This window comes from Solenopsis invicta, chromosome 5 (assembly GCF_016802725.1).
Source record: "Solenopsis invicta isolate M01_SB chromosome 5, UNIL_Sinv_3.0, whole genome shotgun sequence".
NCBI lineage: Eukaryota > Metazoa > Arthropoda > Insecta > Hymenoptera > Formicidae > Solenopsis > Solenopsis invicta.
The window spans coordinates 18,784,319-18,795,617 of NC_052668.1; the positions used below are offsets into that span (position 1 = coordinate 18,784,319).

The window sequence follows — 11,299 nt, forward strand, 5'->3', positions numbered from 1 at the left end:
TAATTATGTAGGATTATGTAAGGCTAATCAAGCTAATTGCTAGAATGTCAAAATTTTTGGCAACATTGCTCTTGACTGTTCTACAAAATTATTTTAATAGTCCGGCAAAATTATTTTTACATCTGCATCCAGCTGAAATTTCAAATATTTCAGCAAAAATCATTCTTTTCATGTACACGGCGAAAGATAGAAGATTTTTATTTTTATTTTTTTAATTAAATATATTTTATGCTCGTGGAGTAGAAAGTGATCATGATAATAAGTGCGAAAAAAGCTCAAGAACGCGTTTGATATAAACGTTCGAAAGACGTAAATAATCGAAAAGATATTTCTGTCTCATAAGATACAATTGTCAAGTGTATTATTAATAATTTATCTCAAATACTGCTGTACGCAATCGGATCAGCAGTCGCCCCGTGGCCATCCGTTTGCGTTAGAGAGTAAACACGCGGCAGACATCTCGCGTCGACGCCTTTCTCCGGATCTTTCCCGCGCGGAAAAGCCGGGATAAATAATATAAATGGACCTCAAACGTGACGACGCGACGAGTATCATCGAGGAAGAGAGCGAGTGGTCACTCGGCAGCACGTGACCACCCGCGATCGTCCCGCACGCCGGGGATTCCCTCGCGTGGCCGGAGACACCGTAAGTACAAGGGTAACAAAGGAGTCATGGAAAAAGAAAAAAATAAAGCTTTTTTTAAAAAAAGAGCAATCTTAAGTGTATAAAAAGATAATTAAAAAATAGAAAATTGTAAAGAAATTTAGGAAAAAAATAGAAGTTTTAAAAATAAATTTTAAAAATGCGTTTGTCTGAGTTTAATTTGCCGATTAATTTCACATGCTGAATTTAAGGGTGTATGACACATCTCAAAACATTAACAATTTCATATTCTAGTATTACGTTTGAGTATTTGTGTGAAATTTGAGCACAATTCACTTATTGGCTTAAAAGTTATTTAATTTTTCGTTTGCTCTTAATTCTAGCGTAAAAAACAAAATTTTTTGATTAGAAAAAAAAAGAATAAACCTAAAGAAGGCTTCAGTTTTTTTTTATATTTTGATAGCTTTTAGCTCGTACTGTATAGCCAAAACATCCTTAAATCAACAAGAATAGATGTCTCGTAGTTTTACACTAAGATTTACTCGCGCGAGGACGAAGGGAGAAAGACGGGCGACCGCAAGCTCGCCGACATGGCACAGGGAGTACGGGTGAATCGAGTCGTCTAAGGGGCGCGACATATTGGACGAAATTGGCGCATATCAAACAGGGAAGCAATTGGAATAGCGGCGGGATCCGGGGATCCCCGCGTCCCGGCTCGCGCGCGCTCTCGGTTCCGCTGGAAATGGTGCCCTCGGGGCTCGGAGCCGAGCTCGGAAACGAAACCCTCGACTGCGCATCCCCTATTCCCTCTCGCAGCCCGCGGCATCGGGCCTCCACCTCCACCACTTCCTCCTCCTTCTCCTCCCTCGACCCCCGTTCGCGCATCGAGTGATATTACACCGCCTAGGAGTCTATCCGCTCGCGCGGTCTCTCTTTCTATCGCCCGCAGACGCGCGCGAGACCGGCGGTGCTCGTCTCGGAACAAACCTAACTTTGGCTTGATATAACTTTGCCGCGGCAAATGCAATAATGCCGCGTGCTTGCGTGCAATGACCTACAATAGAATAGCGATGATCCGCGGCATCTTGGCGCTTTTCATATCTCTCACGTTTTCTCGCAAAAATCGCTTATTTAAACACAACGCTTTCGCGATAGAAATAGAAATTATTTAAATGATGGTACGTTTGAATATCGTTCGTATTTTCCTAAAGAAAAAGAGATTAGCGTCTCTGATTTTTACTTGGACAAAGGTGCGTTTTACAGAAAGATGTAAAATCAGACTGCACTCCTGACTCAATATCGAAGAACATTGGAGAATTTGACGTTTGCTCCTGTGCATCTTGTCGCGGCACTCGGAGTCGGAGCGATTGTGAAAGCTTTATTTTTCGCACGCAGCGTCTCGCGGAGGCCGATGGGATTCTTGCTTGAGGCAGAAGTCAGGCTCGTCGTAGCTCTGTCGCGGGGTCTGCGTAACCGGAGAATCAATACGATCCTCCTCCTCCTCCTCCTCTTCCTTCTCCTCTTCTTCTTCTGCGTTCGGTACGCCAATTGAGCTCGTTGAATCTGTGCACCGAGCCACGCGGTTACGTATGGTGCGCTATAGTGCACGCGGACGCACGCACGCACGTGCGTGGCACGCCGTGCGATTTCACGCACACGCGCGGAGAACACGAATCCATCAACCAATCGCCGATCTGGTCGCGATCGATGAACGAAGACGCGCCCGCGTGCCGCGACCACCAAACAAACTCATCCGTGTAATTGGCAAATTGACAGATTAATTCAATCACACCGTCGATGCTGCTTCTTCTCGGGGCTCGCTGCGTCCGCTTTTGCTTCGGCAGCGCGTTAATATATTCCATCGAAGGACGAGGAAAGGTCCACGATTTTCACCTGAGCGTCGGCTCGGGTGTCATACTTTTATTAACAATTAGCGTCGCTGTTTTATGTAATACAAAGTAAAGAGAGAACCTCAGTTATGTAAAAGAATCTTTCGTAAAGACATTTCTGTTTTATTATAATAAAATGTTTTCTCTCTCTATTTTCACGAAATAAGAGCAACGCTTTTTGTGCGCCAGAATGGAAAAAGTTTAACGGTATCAGAGGAGGTGGTATCAGAATCGTAACTATCGTTTCATTGTGTCCATTTGCGCCCGCAGACCTACTATAATCCCATCAAAGGCTACAACGTCGCTGGTACGCTTCTTCTCACAATCGGACGACGGTGAGTCCATGGTGTGATAATCGGAGCGCACCACCCGCGGCGCGGTGCGCGGTAAGCGGAATAAATCAAATGTCGAATGTATAAGTGGGAAATAAACCGAAAACCGCCGGTCGCTCTGTAAATCGAGACAGAGAAAAAGAGAGGAAAAGGAGACAGAGGGAACGAGAACGGCGAGAACGTGCGCGAGTGAAGAATACAAACACTGGCTCTCCTCGTTTCTCTCCCCTTTCTGTAAAAAGGGCGACAGAAAGAGAGAGAGATTGGGGGACGGGGAATGTTCTCTCGAGTGTGCACGTCGAGAAGGGCGTGTGCAATGCGGTGGAATCGAGTGGAGCGAAAAGTCAAATGGAGTCGACCTGCGGCTGCGACGCGACGTGTCAGGAGAGACGAGAAAGCGAAGCGAAGAGAGATAGACAAGCGGAAGAGAAGTGTGCTATCGGATCAAGTGGTTCCGCGCGCACAATCACGGTTTTGAATTAACCACTCTTTTCAACGTCTCTCGTCGCCCGCGGCTTACCTTTCGCGACCAAATCGTCGGGAATCAAGCCGATTTTTGCGTCATCGGAATTACAATTTTCCAGATAGTTGAAACGTTTATGAATAATCGCGATGGGATAATTGTAATAAAATAATTGCGGATAATTACCATATAGAATTATAATGAGAAATAATTACGTCGGATGATCGCGGGGTATTATATTCGCCGTGATTGTGTTTCCGTATTCATGTATTCGTCACGTACCCCTCCTCCTCCCCCGCGTTTCAATGAAAGAGTGACGCTTTTATGCCCCTGCGATGGTGAAAGGGCGACCGGACGTGATTTCGTCCTGCTGAATGGGTCGAAAGGTTCCGTTTCCGGATACCGTGGCACGTATTTATGGACCTTATAAATCGGAAGAACGAGAGAAGCCCAGCACAAAAAGCCCTTTGCGTACGTGGCTGCCACAGATACAGCATGAAAATAATATTAACCTTTGAAAAATTGTCCCAACGGGACGCTCTGCATCTACGTTTACTCCCTTTAAAAATATACTTTCGCGCTTTCCAATGGCGCTTCAGAGATACGATGAGTCAAAAATCAATTAGAATTAAATTGTCATTTCAGCTACGATTTATAAGTGCCGCAGTCTCCGAAGAGATTAAACTTGGAATCGGCAATTGGCCCGAATAAAGAGATTCAGTTACGATCTCGGGACCGCAAGTTGAGTTAAGACTGTAACTTACGGTGCAGAGCGCAGTCTTAATCAACTTTCAATTAAAACTTGTCTTTACAGACCGGCGCTCGGTCGGAGAGGAAGCGCGCGACGCGCGGTATAAAGCGGGGGTGCAGTGGGGTGCAGGTCGATGTAAATCGATAATCAGTATAAATTCAATCGCGGCGAGTTCCATTTTCTTACTCGATAACGAAAATCTCTCTCTCTCTCTCTCTCTCTCTCTCTCTCTCTCTCTCTTGTGATGCTTACGTCGTACTTATAATGAAATCGCCCTTAGCCGTCGTTCCAATCTAGAAGTAGATCAGCTCGCAAACTTTAACGGTCTTAATTCTATATTCCTAAACAAACTTGCCGTTACTACCCGACTTACGTATTTTACTTCTATCTCATTATGAGCCGTATTTATATTGCTTGATAAATATTAAAATCCGATAAGGGGAAAATCGTGGAATTTTGATGAGAAGCGGGCGATTTTATTTTCTTAAATTAATATCACCGCTAATTAACGTGCATCACGTTATTCCAATTATTATATTATCTCTCCAGCGCGCGATTCATCTATAAACTTTTCCTTATTTTTAATCCCGTAAGCATTGCAACAACTATTTTCGCGGGTTTCACGGTTCCCCGCGTAATGTACGAGATAATGATTGCTGTTTAGCGGCCGTATTTATTATTTAATGCTGTTGTTGTTGGTATCACATAACCGCTCGTCGTTCCAAATGGCATAGGGATCGCGTCGCTACGGTTCGCTCATTACATGCTATTAATTTATAATCAGTTATTCAATTCGGTCGAATTAATTTATTTACACATTTAATACGGGAGTTATAACGATACCCGGATTCTATATTTGCGGCTTTCACGCTTCGCCCTTCGCGAAAACTATTTTACATCGCCGATATGCGTGGCGTCACTTTAAATCGCCCGTAATTTAGACTTCAAATCTATTAAGAGCCACACCTTCCTCCCCCCTCCCCCTCTTCTCCTTTCGCTTCGCGGATCAGTTGCCCGCAACTTTTCTTCGGAATTACGTAACCGACTCTTACTTCAGCTACTTAAGGAAAATTTGGTATTTTTAGATAGATTAGATTTAACGATGGAATAATAATAATTTTATTAATGTGACTGCTCGGCATTAATGACCGTCGGTAATGAACGGATTAAATCAAGGCGTACAATTTGATAGTACAATAATATCACGTCGCTTGGTAATCCGCTTAACCCTTCCCGGCCCAGCAATTTCAATTGGAATCACATATACGTTATGTCTTATGCAAACAAATCCGTTTGATCTGAGAGCGGCTGCGCAGCTTTTTTGTTCTCCGAGCTTTCTTCAATGATTAACTCTTTCTCGGAGAGCTCCGGAAACCGCGCGGAAAAGCGCAGGATGCGCGCGATTGCGTTTTAGCGCGAGAAAAAAAATCATTCGCGCTTCTTTTTCAACGGCAGCAGTAACGCAGCAGCGGCCTGCTCTCGCCGTGCGCGCGCAATAATAGATTCTATTACCGAACGCTCTGCATATATTGCTGACAGAGTATAAAACGCTACGGGAACGTTCGCAACGCGTTTTCCGAGCGTTAACCATGCACGTCTCTTCACGAGGAGCGTGTCTGCCGCTATGTTCGCAAAGTGATATACCGAAGGAGCTATCTTCGAGCAGGAGCACAAGTAGATGGAGGAGGAGGAGGAGGATGAAGGGAGCAAGCTCAGGGCGCACTTACGAAAGTTTACGTACAGCGGCGAGAATAGTTTTACATTATTACATGCGTGGGGGGCGGAGGTGATACGAGGAAAGCTACCGTGAGAGAGCGAGGGAAAAGGGGGTAGCCGGGGGGGAGGAGGAGAGGGTACGTAAGATCGATCAAGCCGCCTCGTAATTATCCGCTTTGTATCGCATAATTCCCGGTTAGTTTGGACGCCGGCGTCGCGCGTTCGATACCGTCGAGTGCGCCGCGCCAGTAAAGGGGTTACGGCACGGGGGAGCAATACCATATGCAAAGTTAACCTCCATTAAATGCGTTAACTCGGCGACGAGCATGCTCCGATGCGCTTAACCAAAGTACATTACACCGATGCTCGATGCGAGAGCGATCCCGCGCCGCGTGGAGAACGAGAGAGCTCGGCCGCTCTCTTTACAGAATGTCCCGCGTTTGTGGCTTCTTCGATCGAATATCAAACCTCTAATTAATTTTTTTTTCCTTTTTAGAAATTTTCTATGACTTGGAATAACAAGCGAAATTTGCGGAAAAGCAATTGCCTTAGAAAATGTTTGTATGTTTATCTCATTTTGTACTTGGGTTTATTTACAAATATCTTTTATTAATTTGTTATTAATTAATTAATAGAAATAAATAGAAATGCTCGATAATTAATTGTAAAAAATCGCGTATCAGTCTACAACACCCTACGTCTGCGTCACGCGCCTTTAATTGCTCTCGCCGAGACGAGAAGGCGGCCGCGTCGTATTTACCCACAGCTCGTTTCGTCCTCGATTTCTTTTTGACGAGACGACAATGCGGCCCGTTAACCCCGCGACCGTCCATGCCGTAATATTATCGAAGGAGCCAATGTACAATCGCATCGTGGACGACACGATATTACATTCTGGGCCACGCTCTTCCCTCTTGACCCGCGATCGACGCATTGTTACTGCTTCTACTGTATGGACGTTAACGTTCCTTTCGTTGAAGACGATTCGCTGATGGTAGCTATGCGCGAACGTAACGAAAGAGCGAGAGAGAGAAAGAAAAATATGCAGGAAAGTATTCGCAGCTTCCACACAACGTCTTTCAACACTTTGCGAACTTTAAGCAAAAATCGAATCGAGTCTGATAAGTTGCCGAACATAGCAGTACAATTTAATACGACAAATTGTATTTTATGTGTGTAACCATATCTTGTAAATAAAGAGTACTATTTTTTCAATGTATTTTTTTCAGACACATAACCGTTGAATATATTTTTGTAACTAAGGGTGTTTGAATCATGTCTTAAAAAATATATATAAAAATTAATAAATTGATAAATTTTATTAAATATTCTAGTATTACATTTGAGTATCTGTGTAAAATTTGAGCACAATTCACTTATTGGTTTAAAAGTTATTAAATTTTTTGTTTACTTTTGATTCTTATGTAAAATCGCAAAACATTATGTAAAGAACAATTTTTTGTCATTAATTAGGAAAAAAAGAATAAATGTAGAAAAGGCTTCAGTTTTTAAATTTCAATAACTTTTAGCTCGTATTGTATAGCTAAAACATCCGTAAGAATTTCAACTCGCTTCTTGTTAAATCTTATTAAATGTGTTAATGTTATAATTTTGATGACGTCTATCATCTTCAATCCGACATCTCCGTCCCGCATGCTCTCGTTCGTTACGACACGAAGGGCCCCGCCGGAGCCCGCGCGCTTCTCTTTCTCCACGCCTCTCGGTTCACGTTAGAAGATGCTTATTAAATTGTGTCATCCACGAATAAGGGCTAACGCGCTGCATCCAATTTGTGCCGCTTAATTAATTCCCTCCAATTTATTCTCCGAGACCGGCCAATAAAGAAACCCGGGACCCGCGTCGCTCGCCGGTCAACGAGCGCCGCCGATGCCACCGCAATATTGTCCCTAATGAAATCTTCGTTAATCGCTAGAGACTATCCGCCGCGCCGGCGAGTTTTCCGACGTAACTCGCGACGTCAATTGCAGCCCAGCTCCACGAATTTCTCGCGCGGCCGCTCGACTGCCCGTGCCGCGCCGCGTTGCATCGCACGCGATGCACAATGATGCGTTGCGCGATGCTGCATTGATACCATCATCCGCCGTTTCTCGTTTCGAGAAAAAGAGAACGGACAACTGCACGGAACAACATAGTTAGCGTTATTTTCGCGGAAACTGAAATTTATTTATTCTCGCGAACATGTCACGCTGTGTTTCAATTTCTGTATCACTTTCTATAAAATAATCAAAGACTGAAAAGTGTAAAAAATAATTATTTGTTCAGTCCTTAATTAAAAATAATAATTTACATAAAATAATTAAAAAAATTTTTCCTTATTGTTGCACGGCATCTTTCTTTCACCATTACTTCGTAATATCACGTGCATTATAGCCTTGGCAAAAATTACAAGGCACTTGATAGTTTTTAAACACTTTTAACTGGAAGAATTTAAACAGAAATTCAAATGTGAATTATCCTTTGTTTCAAGAATCCTTTAAATTTATGTATAATATGCCAGTAATCGATTTGAAAAAATACAGATAAAAAATTTCAGCAAAATGAAAAAAAGTAAAGTATAGATTGTTACTGCAGTAGACCATAACTTTAATTATAGAGCAATGGCGTTGCTGTAAAGTTTCAGCTTCTTCAGAGAAAAGTGTATTACGCGTATATTTATTTTACTTGACGTTAATTGAGTATAAGCGTCTAAAATTCTATCAAATTTAAACATCCCTGAATATCTCGTTGCGTGCAGATCGAGTGTCTCTCGCGTTCGCGTTCGGAATGGAAGGGGAAAGAGAAGGAAAGAACGGCCGACGGGAAGCTAATTACAGAATTATCGCTTTTAATTGCGATTCCCGCTATTTGCGCAATGGCGCGGTGGTGGTAGAGCGCGATTGTCGTCGCGTGCCGAATTATTGGATGTTGACGTCATCGGACGTCGCCGTTGCTGCTGCTGCCGCTGCTGCTGCCGTTGCCGCCGCCGCCGAGCGCCGATGCGGCACCGCTTTGCTCGTAATTGCCGGCACCAATTATGCAATTAGCGCCGCGCTCTAATGAGCGCGCAGTGTTATACGCGCGGAATCTAAACACCCGGCTACCCGACACCCACTCGCGCGCGCGACACACCGAACCGTGTCTTTGTTCACCCCTAAAGCGCGATACGCCCCTATCCGGTTTAACTTTCATTAACGCGTCATGCGTTGTCGCGAACGATGCCAAGCCATAAAATTATTATCTGGATAACATGCGTTTAATTATATCTAAACATATGCGTTCTCTGTCAGGACAAGTATATAAGTTTGACCATTAATCTTAGCGTATATACTGGATCAATTGCCATTGTTGTAAAATCTGTAATTAATCTAATTACAGAGAAGAGGATTTTAAATTAATTAATTAAAAACCCCCTTCTCTCTAAATCAGAATCAGTGTATTATTCATTGAAAGATAGTGAGTAGTCTGATTTCAGTGATATAACTATATCAATCGGTGACGATACATTGATTCAGTGAGAGAACCCCCTTCTTCGTTGAATCAAAATCACTAAAAAATATTGAATATAGTCACTGATGATCATAGTTACAAGTACATCACTGCAAATCAGTTAGATTCCACTGATTCAAATGTAAAGAGTTCCTTGTACTCGTAATTTTTTTATTGTGCCTTGCGCAATTTTCTAATCTCTGACTTTTAATATTTAATCGATAGAATTTCAAGATAACATCGTGATATCTTAAAATTTCTGCGACAAATTAGTAAGGCGAGCCTAATGCAACAGTTCTCTAGTCCAGTCTTTTCATCCGAAATGCCATCGGAACTTCCTCTTCTAGGCCGACTTTGGTAAACGCAAACGCGCCTCGTATAAACGAGCATGTAACAAATCCGACGGCGTGTGCCAACGTGTAAACACTCTCCGCAACACTCGTAGCCACAATCCCATCGCCCCTCGCGCGCCCAGCGTGGGGTACCGTCGTCGGGATGATCGCACAATAAAACACTGGCATAATATTTCGCCCGGCTGGTTGAACACCGCAAATACACTCTAGGCCACCACATGCCGACCCCTATTTCGCGCGGGGCGAGAAGAGGCGAGTCGGGGAAGGGGCAGACGCGTATGTCAGGGCGCTAGCCCTTGGTGAGGGTGAGATCTCGGCGAGCGAGCCCCCGCGAGGTTGCATCGCGTGCCGCGGGGACACCCGCGGGCCTCACGTTTCCCCCTCGCGGATTAGCCTCGCTACATTTCGTCCCTTCTGTCGGTGCGTATGTCCCGTCATTATGCCTCTAACTCTCTGCAAACGCAAAACCAATGGCACCGGCGCGGCGGACGAATTTATGGGGCACGGAGGATGGACAGATCGCGATTGTTTCCTCGAGCTATCGAATATCGCGGTAAATCGGTTACTTGTTTTCGCAATTAATCATCTGATACTCGACAGCTAATTTTTGATGAAACGTTTCGATGAAATATTCGTCACAAAATTTCTTTAAGATAAGAAGTATAATCTTCTCCCACTTTTATAGTTTCGAATTTGACGGAGAAACTATAAAACTCGTCTTTTGTTCTATTAATATAATCAAGAATTGACTGGAAAAAGATGCGGATAACTTAATTTTTCGTAACAAAGTATTTCGAGTACTTAAAAATATCTAAAATTTGACGGGCGAATAAATGTAATTGTTTAAAATTGCGCATCCAAGGCGCTTGATTCAATCGATTTTGAACTGAATATATTAAAAGTGTCTGCTTTTATTGGGAGCCTACTAACACGATTTGGTATCACGTTAAAAGTATATTCCGTACAAGTATACGTTTAAGCGCGTATGCAGGAAAGGGACCGACTGCAGCCGGCGCGTCATTTTCGCCGGAGGTCAGACGGCCGAAACGAGAATTGCTCGAATTTTGTTAAGTTTGGCAGCAATTACTTTTGATACCCGACACGCGGCCGTAATTGCGTTGGGCCAAGCAGAACGACGGGAGAGGGGTAATAATTCGCTAATATCAATTTCAAATTTCAATTAGTATCATCTCAACGTCCGCCTCTGCGCTTCTCCCTCCCTCCCTCTCTCTCTCTCTCTCTCTGTTCCTCTCTATTCGCGGACCCCACAGGAACACGCCATGATCTAAAATTCAATTTGTCCCTTCGTACCGGAGAGCCGCAAAGAGAGGAGGAGAGACATAGTGGAGCAGCGACGGTTAAAGGGAGAAGCGAGAGACGAAGGGGAAATGCCGTGATGGAGCGAGCGAGATAAACAGCCGCACAGAGATAACGGGAGGGGGCTAACGGTGGGTGCAGGCGCGGGCCAAGGGGGTGGACGGGGTGGTCGTTGGAGATGAGGGGGACCGGGGTATAGTTAGTGTACACCGGTTCTCTAAAGCCACTCGCGTGCACGCCGTTATATAACGAGAGAGAAACGGCGGGGCCCCGTAGGCACGCGCATGCGCGACATGCCGACCCATTATAAATTGATAACTCCGCCGTTTATTAAGTTCCACGACCGATGCCTGCTTAGGCAAAGAGCCCTCTACGCGTCGCGCCGCTCT

At 44.2% G+C, this 11,299-nt stretch overlaps 2 protein-coding genes across 3 annotated transcripts in view; one reads left to right on the forward strand and one right to left on the reverse strand.

The window, feature by feature from the left end:
* Positions 1-11,299, forward strand: part of LOC105205733 (cone-rod homeobox protein) — a 41,781-nt gene that overhangs the window by 11,855 nt on the left and 18,627 nt on the right.
* The window catches only part of LOC120357927 (suppressor protein SRP40-like), a 54,417-nt gene that overhangs the window by 10,019 nt on the left and 33,099 nt on the right, over positions 1-11,299 (reverse strand). The window lies entirely within an intron of this gene.